We start from the raw sequence: 15,339 nt of genomic DNA, 5'->3' as shown, positions 1-15,339 counted from the left end.
TCTTAGGCATAGGAAACAACAACAAGACTGCTAGATAATTCACTAGATGTATTATCTGTCATTGGCAGGTGTTACTTTCAGAATATTTTTTAAGTTACTGAATGCACAATATCTATAACATGTCTTAAAAGTCTTATTTTTTTATTTAATTCATAGCCATTTCCTTCTACCTCCTGAGAGGTGTTACAATTATCTTAAGCCATATCTGCATTTAATAAATAATCATGTAAATAGCAATACATAGTAAACAAAGAGATTAATTTTAAATTACTAGTTAATTTTATTTTCAAATTATTTCAAAAACTTTCAAAACACTGTTATGAAGGCAGCAACTATTTCCCCATGAATATTTTACAGATAAGAATATACTTTCAAAGCAGTTGATTTCAAGGTGAAATATATGATGGGCCCTTGCTAAAATTTAGATTTTGCTGCTTTAAACTATTAAGAAACTCCTAAAATCTCCTGGAAAGAACAATTAAAAATAAAGGAAGGACATTGATATACATTGAATATTTGATGCCCCTAAATAGAACTAGAGTTCTTGCTCTATTAGTTTACGCCGAAGCTGGTAGTTTAAAAGAGTGTGGCCTCTCCCTCTTCTATCTCTTGCTCTCCCCCTTCTCTCTCTCTTGCTCTCCCCCTTCTCTCTCTCTTGCTCTCCCCCTTCTCTCTCTCTTGCTCTCCCCTTTGCCATGTGACACACCAGCTCCCCTTGCCTTCTGCTATGACAAAAAGCTTCCTGAGGCTTCACCATGGTGCCAAGCTGGCACCATACTTCTTGCCCAGCATGCACAGCCATGAGCCAAATCAACCTCCTTTCGTTATAAACAACCCATTCTCAGTTACTCCTTTACAGCAACACAAAGCAGACTAACACTGCCCTGTTTGTTTTGTTTCTATTAGCCTCCTTTCCATTTTACTGGCAACGCAAGAATTAACTGGTAGACTGGAACATCCACAAACAAACCATATGACCTACCAAAATGTTTGGTTTAAAGATTCTTTTTGATCCTCTCCTTACTCTACATATGTACAGAAAAGTAACACAACAGAGGATAATATTTTGACAGAGTATGTATACAGTCATAACTTCTAAGGCGATGTCATTAATATGATTCATTAGAATTTTTGTTTGTTTGTTTTTTGTTTTTGTTTAAGACAGAGTCTCGCTCTGTAGCCCAGGCTGGAGTGCAGTGATGCGATCTCGGCTCACTGCAAGCTCTGCCTCCCAGGTTCGCCATTCTCCTGCCCCAGCCTCCCGAGTAGCTGGGACTACAGGCACCCGCCACAACACCCGGCTATTTTTTTTTGTATTTTTAGTAGAGACGGGGTTTCACCGTGTTAGCCAGGATGGTCTCGATCTCCTGACCTCCTGATCCGCCCACCTCAGCCTCCCAAAGTGCTGGGATTACAGGCGTGAGTCACCGTGCCCAGTGCCCAGCCAATGCATTAGAATGTTCTTAAAAAACTATATCTTCTATTTATTTTGAATAAATTGAAAATTCTTATAAAAATAGTTTTGTTGATAGGCAGGCATTGTCAGAAAAATAGAGGCAACTTCTATCTTTAAAAAATTTAGACTTTCAGGCGGGCGCAGTGGCTCACGCCTGTAATCCCTGCACTTTGGGAATCCCGGGAGGTGGAGGTTGCAGTGAGCCGAGATCGCGCCACTACACTGCAGCCTGGGCAACAAGAGCAAAACTCCATCTCAAAAAAAAAAAAAAAAAAAAAAAAAAGAAAAAAGAAAAAATTTAGAGTTCCAGAGGTGTTATAGAGGCTATTCTGAATTTTTTTCTAACTATGAGTTTATGTCTTCAAAGCTGGTATTTGACCATAAATAATAATTTATATTTGTTCAAAAAATGCACCATAGATAGTAATACTAGACATGAACAACTCTCAAGATAGCTGAGATGTATATCAATATTTCCACTGAATCGGCCGGGCGCGGTGGCTCACGCTTGTAATCCCAGCACTTTGGGAGGCCGAGGCGGGCGGATCCACGAGGTCAGGAGATCGAGACCACGGTGAAACCCCGTCTCTACTAAAAATACGAAAAATTAGCCGGGCGTGGTGGTGGGCGCCTGTAATCCCAGCTACTCCGAGAGGCTGAGGCAGGAGAATGGCGTGAACCCGGGAGGCGGAGCTTGCAGTGAGCCGAGATCGCGCCACTGCACTCCAGCCTGGGCGACAAGGCGAGACTCCGCCTCAAAAAAAAAAAAAAAAAAAATTTCCACTGAATCTCCCGAAGTTAGAGAAATGTATTTAAAATTCCATTAGTAATAATAAAGGGAAGGAGTGAAAGAGAGACAAGAGACGGGTGTAGTGGTTTGTCCAAATATCACCTCTTTCCCCAGTGTCAACATTTATAGCTAAATTTTGGAATGGACAACTTATCATTGTAATCATGAAACCATCAGTCAAACAGCTTTCCTGAGAGGTAACGTATCTCATTCAAACTGCTTTACAAACGTACTGACTGTTAAGAGATTTAGCTTATTAGTATAATAAATACTAGTTGTGAATACCACTTACCCTCAATTGTACCATATTTTATTTAGCAGTTTCACATTTGTTTTTCTGGGGAAATAAACCTGGCTTTTTAATTCATGCCTTCAAATTTCATAGTATCTGTGTAGAGACTTAAATGAAATGGGAGATTTTTCTTTAAGAATTCCACTGATATGAACAGTATTGATATCATCTTAGATAAATTTGATATAAATGCAGTTACTGGAATACTTGAGCTTAGATAAAACTTACCCACATTTAAAAAGATCCCCCCTTACTATCATCATAATTGTTTCTCATTCTGTCTTCATGATTATTTCTCATTTTTAGCAAAGTACAATAAAGTGCTGATTAAGTGTTTTTCTAACCATAACCATGTAGTTTAAGTAAAGAAAAAATCCTGGAGGCAAAAAAGCTATGGTGCAAACTATTAAAAGAAAGTAAGATATTTGCTCTGCACATACTAATATGATTACTATTATGAATAATAATAACAATAACAAAAACAATATTAATAATAGTGGCCAATAGCTATTGAGTTTTTATTTGTGCCAGGCATGTACATGTATTATCTCAAACAACTCTGTAAATGTGGCTGTTAAGCATGTAATAGTATTAACAAATTTTAATTGCATGAGAAAGTTAAGATAGTCAAGTGACTTGACTAAGATCATATAGCTTAGTAAGTTGGAGAGCTAGAATTCTTGTCCTATAGTTTGAATTTTAAGTGATAGAATCTTATATCCACAAATAAGACTTTCTCTCCCCCTGCAAAAGAAGACGTTAAATGTTTGTCATTTTTTTAAAAAAACTCATTTCCTGCATAGTGCTTCTCAACTACACTTGGTGATATGCCTGCATAATAAAGGTATATACAAAAGTTTCCCTAAATGACCAAATATCATTGTTGGCACATGATGTTTTGTAAAATAGCAAGTAGGTATAGATCTTTGTTTTATGGCATAGTTTCAACTTAGAAATAGCTCGCATACTCTATTTAAAGTAATCAATCTCTTACTAAGTAAATTCTTTCTTTTGTGACCAGAAATATGATTGATTTTTTTTTCTACTGCCAGGTAGACTCAATAAAATGGACAAGGACAGAACCTTACCTCTATAACTTGTTGTCTTTATACATGACATTAGAAGCTAAATTGTTATTTTGCAATCTCAAAATTTCATATTCAGTTTTGAGGTTCATTTCAAAGAATTGCCAAGATTTTTCAAATGCATTTGGAAATCTCTCCAGAGTTTCATGATTCTATTTTGGTTATGAAACAAGTCTCTTTACTGTGAGGTAGTGAACGTATTTAGATTATTAATAAATACTTTAAAATTAAATTAATACTTTAAAATTAATTAATGAATAATTTCTAACTTTATAGGCATAATCTAAGTATCCAATTTATAGATACAGTCCATGGCTATTACTTTATATTCTATTAATTTAAAAACATCTTCCCCAATTGTAAGTTCAAAATGATATGCATATATCTCATGTTTTACCCATTCGTGTAAATTAAATTGTATTATTATTTTAAGACAAATCAGATGCAATTTATAAAATCCACAGAATTGCACATATATGACTGGATGTTAAAAATATTACCAGGACTTATTTTAAGTGATTCTTGTTTATCCATTAATACGCTTAGCTATTTTTATCTCACATATTTTTATAGTAAGAAAACTATTTAAAAAATAAAAAGGGTTAAGAATTTTTCTTTTGTAAAGTAAGTAAATTGTTGTAAGGCTGTGTCTTCATATTTACATTTGATTATACAGTTTTGCCGGCTGGAGAATTTCTGTCTTCCTGCAGAGAAAAGAATAAAAAGACAGAAATAAAAAATGGCAACTTACATTATTCTTTAAAAAAATATGGGAAAACTAAAAAAAAAGATTGTCCTCAATCCCTTTGAGGAAAGCTTCCTATTCTAGAGGATGGTATAAAATAAAACATTTCTTCTTATTGACTGGTGTTCATTAGACTCTTTTTCCAATGGTTGTGATCTTCCTCACCTTATGCTATTGTAATAAAGAGAAATTGTTTTCCTTAATCCTGTTTAATCATTGCCTGGTAATACTTTAATATATATTGAAAGGCAAGAATCCACAATTGTTGTAAATAAAATTTAGAAATCCAAAGCATTTGGAAAAAGGAGTAGACTTAGGCTGAAAAAGTGGTGACACGTCTTATAAAGTGGTGGGTATGTGTGTGTAAGTAAAATTGTTGTCTTATATTATCTAAGATATCTTTGGATTTAGACAAGGTTATTTCTGTGCAAAATACTGAAAATGTGAGCTACTTGCTCTTTATCCCATATATTTAAGTACTCCAAAAAAAAAAAAAAAAGGAAGGAGAGATGAGCTTAGAAAAGAAGTAGGGAGGTTTACTGTTTTTTAACTTTTATTTTAGGTCCAGGGGTACATGTGAAGGTTTCTTATATAGGTAAATTTCATGTCGTGGGGGTTTGGCGTACAGATTATTTTGACACCCAGGTAACAAACGTAATATCTGACAAGGAGTTTTTCAGTTTTCACCCTGCTGTCATCCTCCACCCTCAAGCGTACATATCCTAGTGTCTATATTTCCCTTCTTTGTGTCTCTCTGTGTATTCAGTATTCAGCTCCCACTCATAAGTAAGAATATGTGGTATGTGGTTTTCTGTTCTTGCGTTAGTTCTTTTAGGATAATGGCATCCACCTCCACTTGTGTTGCTGCAAATGACATGATCTCACTCTTTTCTATGGCTGTGTAGTATTCCATGGGGTATATGTACATTTATCCAGTCTACCACTGATGAGCAGTTAGGTTGATTCCATGTCTTTGCTATTGTGAATAATGCTGTGATGAACGTGTGTGTGCATGTCTTCATGATGGAATAATTTACATGTTTTTGTTTATATACCCAACAACAGTATTGCTGGGTCAAATGGTAGTTCTGTTTTAAATTGTTTGAGAAATCACTAAACGGCTTTCTACAATGGCTGAACTAATTTACATTACCACCAGCAGTGTATAAGCATTCCCTTTTCTCTGCAACCATGCCAGCAGCTGCTTTTTTACTTTCTAATAATAGCCATTCTTACTAGGGTGAGATGGTATCTCATTGTGATTTTGATTTGTACTTCTCTAATGATTAGTGATGTTTTCATACGCTTGTTGGCTGCATGTACGTCTTCTTTTGAAAATTGTCTGTTCATGTCTTTTGCTCATTTTCTAATGGGGTTGTTTATTTTTTTCTTGTTAATTCGTGTAATTTCCTTATAGATTCTGGATATTAGACCTTTGTTGGATGAATGGTTTGCGAATATTTTCTCCTATTATTTAGGTTGTCTGTTTACTCTCTTGATAATTTCTTTTGTTATGTAGAAGCTCTTTAGTTTAATTAAGTCCCACTAGTCAATTTTTATTTTTTTGTAATTGGTATTGGCATCTTTGTCATGAAATATTTGCTAGGTCCTACATCCAGGATGGTATCTTCTATGTTGTATTCTAGGGTTCATCAGGAATACTGGCTTGAAGTTTTTGTTGTTGTTGTTGTTGTTGTATCTCTTCCAGGTTTTGGTATCAGAATGATGCTGGCTTCATAGGCTGAGTGAAAGAGGAATCCCTCCTCAATTTTTTGGAATAGTTAAAATAGGCATAGTACTAGGTCTTCTTTATGCATCTGGTAGAATTCAGCTGTGAATCTTTCTGATTTGGGGCTTTTTCTAGTTGGTAGGCTTTTTATTACTGATTCAATTTTAGAACTCTTTATTGGTTTGTTCAGGGTTTCAATTTCTTTCAGTTTGGTTCAATCTTAAGTGGTTGCATGTTTCTAGGAATTTTTCCTTTTGTTCTACATTTTATTTTCTTGTTTGTATGCATAGAGGTGTTCATAATAGTCTCTGAGGGGTTTTCTGTATTCCTGTGGGGTCAATGGTAGTGTTCTCTTTGTCATTTCTGATTGTATTTATCTGGATCTTCTCTTTTTTTTCTTTATTAGTACAGCTAACAATCTATCAATCTTATTTATTCTTTCAAAGAAACTTTTCCTCGATTCATTGATTTTCTGTACTTTTTTTTGCATCTCTATTTCATTCAGTTCATTGCTGATTCTGGTTATTTCTTGTCTTCTGCTAGCATTGTCATTGGTTTGCTCTTGTTTTTCAAGTTCCTTTAGGTGTGATGTTAGGGTGTTAATTTGAGATCTTTCTAACTTTTTGATGTGTTTCACACTATAAATTTCCTCTTAATACTGCTTTAGCTATGTCCCAGAGATTCTGGTATGTTGTATCTTTGTTTTCATTAGTTTCAAATAATTTCTTGCTTTCTGCCTTAATTTCATTGTTTACTTAAAAGTCAATAAGGAGCAAATTGTTTAATTTTTATTTAATTGTAAGGTTTTTTATTATTATACTTTAAGTTTCAGGGTACATGTGCACAACGTGCAGGTTAGTTACATATGTATACATGTGCCATGTTGGTGTGCTGCACCCATTAACTCGTCATTTAACATTAGGTATATCTCCTAATGCTATCCCTCCCCCATCCCCCCACCCCACAACAGGCCCCGGTGTGTGATGTTCCCCTTCCTGTGTCCTTGTGTTCTCATTGTTCAGTTCCCACCTAGGAGTGAGAACATGCGGTGTTTGGTTTTTTGTTCTTGCGATAGTTTGCTGAGAATGATGGTTTCCAGCTTCATCCATGTCCCTACAAAGGACATGAACTCATCGTTTTTTATGGCTGCATAGTATTCCATGGTGTATATGAGCCACATTTTCTTAATCCAGTCTATCATTGTTGGACATTTGACTTGATTTCAAGTCTTTGTTATTGTGAGTAGTGCTGCAATAAACATACATGTGCATGTGTCTTTATAGCAGCATGATTTATAGTCCTTTGAGTATATACCCAGTAATGGGATGGCTGGGTCAAATGGTATTTCTAGTTCTAGATCCCTGAGGAATCACCACACTGACTTCCACAATGGTTGAACTAGTTTACAGTCCCACCAACAGTGTAAAAGTGTTCTTATTTCTCCACATCCTCTCCAGCACCTGTTGTTTCCTGACTTTTTGATGATCGCCATTCTAACTGGTGTGAGATGGTATCTCATTGTGGTTTTGATTTGCATTTCTCTGATGGCTAGTGATGATGAGCATTTTTTCATGTGTCTTTTGGCTGCATAAATGTCTTCTTTTGAGAAGTATCTGTTCATATCCTTTGCCCAATTTTTGATGGGGTTGTTTGATTTTTTCTTGTAAATTTGTTTGAGTTCATTGTAGATTCTGGATATTAGCCCTTTGTCAGATAAGTAGATTGCAAAAATTTTCTCCCATTCTGTAGGTTGCCTGTTCACTCTGATGGTAGTTTCTTTTGCTGTGCAGAAGCTCTTTAGTTTAATTAGAAACCCCATCGTCTCAGCCCAAAATCTCCTTAAGCTGATAGGCAACTTCAGCAAAGTCTCAGGATACAAAATCAATGTGAAAAAATCACAAGCGTTCTTATACACCAATAACAGACAGAGAGCCAAATCATGAGTGAACTCCCATTCACAATTGCTTCACAGAGAATAAAATACCTGGGAATCCAACTTACAAGGGATGTGAAGCACCTCTTCAAGGAGAACTACAAACCACTGCTCAATGAAATAAAAGAGGATACAAACAAATAGAAAAACATTCCATGCTCATGGGTAGGAAGAATCAATATCGTGAAAATGGTCATACTGCCCAAGGTAATTTATAGATTCAATGCCATACCCGTCAAGCTACCAATGACTTTCTTCACAGAATTGGAAAAAACTACTTTAAAGTTCATATGGAACCAAAAAAGAGCCCTCACTGCCAAGTCAATCCTAAGCCAAAAGAACAAAGCTGGAGGTATCACGCTACCTTATTTCAAACTATACTACAAGGCTACAGTAACCCAAACAGCATGGTACTGGTACCAAAACAGATACATAGACCAATGGAATAGAACAGAGCCCTCAGAAATAATGCCGCATATCTGCAACCATCTGATATTTGACAAACCTGACAAAAACAAGAAATGGGGAAGGATTCCCTATTTAATAAATGGTGCTGGGAAAACTGGCTAGCCATATGTAGAAAGCTGAAACTGGATCCCTTCCTTACACCTTATACAAAAATTAATTCAAGATGGATTAAAGACTTACATGTTAGACCTAAAACCATAAAAACTCTGGAAGAAAACCTAGGCAATACCATTCAGGACATAGGCATGGGCAAGGGCTTCATGTCTAAAACACGAAAAGCAATGGCAGTTGTAAGGTTTTGAGAAATATTCTTGGTATTGATTTCTATTTTTATTGCACTGTGGTCTGACAGGATAGTTGGTATTATTTTGATTTTCTTGAAGTTATTGAGAATTGTTTTATGACCAGTTGTATTGTCAATTTTAGAGTATATGACATGTGCAGATGGAAAGAATGTATATTCTGTTGGTTTGGGGTGCAGAGCTCTGTAGATGTCTGTTAGGTCCATTTGGTCAACTGTTGAGTTCAGGTCCCAAATATCTTTGTTAGTATTCTGCATTGATGAGCTGTCTAATACTGTTAATGGACTGTTGAAGTCTCCTACTGTTATGCTGTGGTTATTTAAGTATCTCTGTAGGATCTTTTGTAAGGACTTGTTTTGCAAATCTGGATGCTTCTGTGTTGGGTGCCTATATATTTATGAAAATTAGGTCTTTTTGTTGAATTGAACCATTTATCGTCATATAATGCTCTTCTTTGCCTTTTTTGATCATTGTTTTTTTAAAGTCTGTTTTGTGTGAAATTAAAATAACAACCTTTATCTTTTCTATTTTCCATTTGCTTGGTGAATTTTTCTCCATTGCTTTACTTTGAACATGTGATTGTCTTTGCATGTGAGATGGATTGCTGGAAGACAGTGAAAAATTTGGATCTTTATTTGACCTGCCACTCTGTGCCTTTTAATTGGGGGAATTTAACTCACTTACATTCAAGGTTAATATTGATATATGTGGTTTTGAATCTGTCATCATATTGTTAACTGGTTATTTTGCAGAAGTGATGGTATAGTTGCTTTATAGTGTCAGTGGTCTTTGTAGTTAGTTGTGTTTTTGTGGTGGCTGGTAATAGTTATTCATTTCCATATTTACTACAACCTTAAAGTCCTCCTGTAAGGTAGGTATAGTGGTAGCAAACTCCCTTAACATTATTTTGACTGAAAAAGATCTTATTTCTCCTTTGCTTATGAAGCTTAATTTGGCTGAATATGAAAAAGCTTAATTTGGCTGGATATGAAATTCTTGTAAAATATTTATTTATTTAAGGATGCTGAATATAGGCCCATAATCTCTTCTGGCTTGCAGAGTTTCTGCTGAAAGGTCCACTGTTAGCCCAATAGAGTTCCCTTTGTAGGTGACCTGCTGCTTCTGTCTAGATGCCCTTAATATTTTTAATTTCATGTCAACCTTGGAGAATTTGCTAATTGTGTGTCTTAGGGGTAGTTATCTCGTATAGTATCTCATAGGGGTTCTATGTATTTCCTGAATTTGAATGTTGGTCTCTCTAGCAAGGTCGGGGTGATTTTCATTAATGATATTCTCAAATATGTTTTCCAAGTTGCTTGCTTTCTCTCTCTCTCTTTCATGGATGCACATGAGTTGTAGATTTGGTCTCTTTACGTAATCTCATATTTCTCGGAGATTTTATTATTCTTTTCTATTTTTTTTTTGCTTTATTTCTTTCTGACTGAGTTTATTTGGAGAACCAGTCTTCAGGCTCTGAGATTCTTCCCTCAGCCTGTTCAATTTTGCTGTTAATAATTTTGATCGCATTAGGATATTTTTGTAGTGAGCTTTTAAGCTCCATTGGATCACTTTGGCTCTTTCTTAAAATGGTCATTTCATCTTTCAGCTCCTGTATCATTTTATGGTACTCCTTAGATTCCTTAGATTGGGTTTCTACTTTGGTGATCTTTATTCCTATCCATATTCTGAATTCTGTGTCTGTTGTTTCAGTCATTTTGGCCTGGTTAAGAACCATTGCTGGGATCTAGTGTAGTCATTTGGTGGTAAGAAGATACTCTGGCTTTTTGAGTTGCCAGAGTTCTTGCACTGTCTCTTTCTCATCTGTGTCAGCTGACATTCCTTTAATCTTTGAAGTTGCTGTGGTTTGGATGGGTTTTTTTTTTTAATTTTTCATTGATAAACTTTAGGTTTAATTGGGTCCTAAAGTGGTCTCAGTCAACTGGTTCATTTTGGAAGGTTTTAGGGGGCCACAGCTCAGCTTAGCACTCCTGGGCTACATGTTTTATCTCTGGGGTGTTGGTACGGAGCCCCCAGGTTTATTCTCCGGCCCTTTGAGGTTAGGAACCTGTTCTTCAGGAGGGGTTGCACCACTGGCAGTGGTGGGACGGTGGGCTGCACACGCACACATATGCTGTTTGGGAGGGGAGTCAAGGTCCGTCACATGCATGTGCTGGTAAAGCAGTGGTGGGAGGCGCTGTGGTTGAAGGCATCCCGGGAAAGCAGCAGTAGGAGGCTGTGGTGGGGGAAGCTGCAAGTGGGCTGGGGCATGTTAATGTGGGCTGGTATATAGGAGTTCTCTGAAGATCACGCATGGTCCGCTGGCAAAGGAGCTATTATGAAGTCCCCCAGTAAGCACCCTATTTGAGATCTGAGTCTGTGATGCAAGTGGGCACAGCCAGGTTAGGGTATCAGGAAGGTACAGCAGACAGGGATCTTTCAGATCAGACTGTCCCCATCCCATGGGCATGAATGCCCTGCTCTGTCCAGGTGTGACAGTCACCTATAGGGTAAATCTTCCTAGAGGAGCAAGGCCAGCCTTGGAGAATGGGCCTGCGTGGCTGTGCTCACTGTAGCCATTCCTGCATCAAATCCTCTGGGCTTCACACAAGCTAGAGTCCTTCCTCTGCCACCTCTTTAAGCAGCTCTACTTATCAGCTCAACTGTCCATGGGAGTTTCCCACTGCTAAGATTCTTGAGGTTCCTGTTGAGAGCGGGCCACTTCTCACCTGTTAAACTCACTCCTTCCCCAGGAGTTGCTGGAGGCCAAGAATGAGTCTTGGTGCTCCACAGCCCCGTGCAGCATTCCCAGCTTCCCCTCCCTTCAGCCCAGCATCTGTATCTTCCTTCTATCCATTTACAATGCCTTCGCTTCGAAGATTTGCTCAGAATATTCCTGTCTTCCCAATGTCCCAGTCTTTCGGTGGGGTTATTCCTCCTGGCTGTGTTTAATCAGCCATCTTGGCTCACGTCTCTGAACTGGGGAATTTGTATTCAGAATTAGAGAGTTAGAACTTTCTAGGTGAGCCTTATTTAAACAGAAAATAAAGCTATTTTTTAATCTCCATTTTCTCCAGGCAACAATAGATTCTTGATTTAGGATACAACTCAAGGCTAAACCAAAATCTAGGTATGACATGGCTTCAGAATAAAGATCAAATATGTGATAAGGCTGTAACACCCTTTGTTAAGACCTCAGAAAGAAATATGGTCATGTGATCTAATAAAACCTTTAAGTTAGAAAAGTGTGATACAAAGCTAAAGGTAAAATACACATTGGTAACATAATATGCCCTAATAACCAGTAATTAAACATAGAAATTGGAGAATGTCTTAAATATGATTGGGGGTGTGTCTGGCTTTTAGCAGAGGGAGTTGCTATAGATGGGAATCAAATACATAGAAAGTCCACAAAATGAGAAAGTAGTATAAAATTGCAGGAAACTCAGACTATCCATAAAAAGACTTCGAGGTCACCAACTTTCCCAAGAGAGAAAATAAACAATGAGATTTGATCAGCTGCCAAAAATGCTGTGCAGCCTAATGCCCTTTTCTGAAATGGTCAGCTTAAATTGTGGAAGAAGAAGGTGGTACCACCACGTGGAACCAACAGCTGTGCAAACTATGAACTGGGGAACCACTCCCAGTGAGCAGAACCAGGACCCATTCAAATAAAAGTCTACTTGACAAGAAAATCTTTGCTACATTATCTATCCTCAAAGGAAAATGCAAGCCATCAATAAAATATTCTGACAAAATAATTGTAATAATCCTAAGAGGCTCATGTCATAGGTGTTATCCTGGCGGTAATATCTCTGCAATATATTCCTGATAGGAAAACTTCATTTCATTATCTTTGAAAAGGATTACCCAGAATCCTTTTCTCTCAAGAAAATAGGTATTATTCCTCCCATGAAAACATTTCCATTTCAGTGCCCTGAAAGAAGCATCATTTTTAACCTGGAATAGAAAGAACATGAATGAAGGATGGCTTGTCCCTCTGACTGCTGGAGACATTTTCCATATTTACCTAAAAAAAATTCAATCAAACCACAAACTCAGCTTGACATTTTGTAATATTATTGTTATATTAAAATATGAAATAAGCACACAAAATGAGAACTATATATATCTACCACTTTCAAGAGCTCAATCTGGTTTTGTATGGTAACATTCTAGATTTGTGGCCATATTTTACAAATATCATGTTTTGACAAGAAAGAAGATTCAGAATGGAAAGGGGATTAAGTGGAGGCAGGCGTACAATTTTCGTTTGCTACTGGAGTTTCATATGTACTGTCAAACACTTTTCTGTATAAATGCTAACATTATGTAATATTGTGACATAGCCCATGATCAGAAATCAATTAGACAAGATTCTAATTCTGGCTAAGCCTCATAATAACTGTGTGATTTTTGAAAAGTTAACTAAGAGATATGAATTAAATTTGTAAATTGAGTATAAGCAAACCCTTTCCCAGGAATCGATGAAAAATATCTCTAGATATCTCTAGATCAAAATACACATATTTGATCAACTATACACATATGTATAGTTCCGATCAAAAGCCTGATATTTAGTAGTATTTCTCAAAAAGTAGACACATTGTTAGTTTCCCTTAATATAGATTTATAAAATTAATGTGGAATCATATAAGAGAGCATGATGTGACATCTCCCAGACTCCCAACCTAATCCAACAGGAAATCTAAAAATCATATCAAAACTTCAGATGGCAGTGAAGAAAATCAAGTATTCTTTAATTTTTGTAGGGTATTTGGGCAGAATAACAAAAACATACACTAATCATATTCTATCTCATGTACCCAAATAGTATTTAGCTAAGAAAAATATTTTGAAACATCATGGGTTTCTGTTTTATCTTTGGGTTGATAGTTAGGGATAGTACTTCCCCAAAATCTAATAGGTCAAATAAATAATATAAATTTCTTTCAGAAGCAATGAGACCTGTGGTTTCTCTCTCAAATGCATTGACCCTGTTTTCTATTCTTTGTAAGTTTTGAACAATATATCCTCATTTAAAGGATATCCCACTGCACTTGGTCCTGGGAGACAGAACTAGACTGTCTCAATAAATAAATACATTAATTAATTAAATAAATAAATGTGTAGATTTTTTAAAACTCTAGGAAGGTAAATAGGGTTATTTCAATACATCAAATATATATATTAATACTATGATATATATGAATGTTATCACATATATATGTACTCCTTTAATAATTAAAAAATAAAAATAATGGGAAACATAATTACATTTATTTTAGAAAAAAATGTGTGTGGATAAATGATACATATGTAGATATTAAGATATAATAATTTATTAACAGGAATTTTTGCTTGAACAAATCATGCAATCATACTACTGGTAAGACATTTGAATGCTACAAAGAGAATCAATTAAAAATATCCATTGCCCATAGGATAATACGATAATAAATAGAATAAGAGCCTGACATTTCAAATGAATACATTACTCAGAAATATCAAGCCAAATGCTTAGTTTTTTTGTGTGTGTGTTTTCATATTTGGCTTAAGTTTTTTTTTATTTTCTTTTTACTTTCTTCTTTGACCCATTGGTTATTCAGGAGAGGGTTGATTAATTTCCACATATTTGTAACTTGCCCAATTTTCCTCAGAATCACTGTAGTTAGAAAATATGCTTGATATGATTTTAATCTTTTTAAATTTATTAAGTCTTGTGTTTTACCTAACATATATGATTTATCCTGGAGAAAGTCTCATGCGTACTTGAGAAAAATGTGTATTCTGTCGCTATCAGATGGAATGTTCTGTATAGGACTGTTAGGCCCATCTATTTGATCTATATTGTTGTTCAGGTTTGCTGTTTTCTTATTGATTTTCTGTCTGCATGGTCTATAGATTGCTGAAACTGGGCTATTGAAGTTTCCTACCATTATTGTTTTGCTATCTATTTCTTCCTTCAGTTCTTTTAATATTTATAGATTTAGCTGCTCCAAAGTTGGTGCATGTATGTTTACAATTAGTATATCTTCTTGATGAATTAACCCTTTATCATTATATAATGACTTTCTTTGTCTCTGTCATATTTTTTGACTTTCAATCTATTTTGTCTCCTGTGAGTATAGCCATCCCTGCTCTCTGTGGTTTACTATTGGCATGGAATATCTTTAACTATCCTTTCACTTTCATAGCCAATGTGTATCCTTAAAGCTAAAGTTAATCTCCTATAGGCAGCATAGAGTTGGGTCTTGTTTTTGAAAATCCATTCAAATAATCTGTCTTTTGATGGTCTGGAGGGCAGCAAAAGCATTTCTAACAGAGAATTGTATAGTGATAACTGCCTATATCTAGAATAAAGAAAGATCCTAACTTTACATCTCAAGGAACTAGCAAAAAAGCAACAAAATAAGCCCAAAGTTAGCAGAAGGAAAGAAATAATAAAGATCAAAATAGAAATAAGTGAAGCAGAACTTCTTAAAAAATAGAGAAGATACATGAAACTAAGAGTTTGTTTTCTAAAAAGATAAACAAAAATA

This window comes from Hylobates moloch, unplaced genomic scaffold (assembly GCF_009828535.3).
Source record: "Hylobates moloch isolate HMO894 unplaced genomic scaffold, HMol_V3 SCAFFOLD_17, whole genome shotgun sequence".
In the NCBI taxonomy this organism is placed as follows: Eukaryota; Metazoa; Chordata; class Mammalia; order Primates; family Hylobatidae; genus Hylobates; species Hylobates moloch.
Note: the sequence above shows the minus strand (reverse complement) of the source record.